The sequence below is a fragment of the Nothobranchius furzeri genome, chromosome 11 (assembly GCF_043380555.1).
Source record: "Nothobranchius furzeri strain GRZ-AD chromosome 11, NfurGRZ-RIMD1, whole genome shotgun sequence".
In the NCBI taxonomy this organism is placed as follows: domain Eukaryota; kingdom Metazoa; phylum Chordata; class Actinopteri; order Cyprinodontiformes; family Nothobranchiidae; genus Nothobranchius; species Nothobranchius furzeri.
In genome coordinates this window covers 48,544,801-48,545,431 of record NC_091751.1, presented here as the reverse complement: position 1 = coordinate 48,545,431, position 631 = coordinate 48,544,801, and positions in this window count along the sequence as shown.

Below are 631 nucleotides of genomic sequence, written 5' to 3'. Positions count from 1 at the left end.
TCTTTAAGATTGAGAGGAGATGCAGGAAGATAATAAACAGGCAGGACAGAAAAATAGTCAAATAAAAACAATTTAGTTTTTGTACCTGGTGGTTGCAACAAACAGACACCATTGAAGGCAATCAGAAGTGAGGAACAGAAAATGAAATAATTATTTTAATGTTTAGAGCAGCAGGAACTCTGAGAGGCTGCAGGCGCATCAGTGAGTTTGTGGCCGTTGCGCAGGGGGAGGGGGGAGATGGCTGAAGCAGAAACTACCATTGTTTAAAGAAATGTGTTTAACTTTGAAAATGTGGGCGCAATTTTAATTGTCAAAAACTTCAGCGAACCATTAGTTCATTTTGCTCAAATAGAAATTGAGGCCTGCCTCTAATTCTGGTCCTCCTTCCAATAAAGGCCTGGAACTTGATGAGCTTGAGTCAAATACAGGCCCGGGCCTGTATTAGAGGATTTACGGTAGATAAAGTTGACTTGACTTGACTTTATGTTAACAGTTGGTGTTGGTTAAAACTTCCTCTTAGGCTATATAATAAAACAGTATATTAAGTATTTTCTGAACACATCTTCAAATGTTGCTAATTATTTTACATAATATGTTTTTTATTACTGTAGCCTGCAGCCTTTTATGTTTT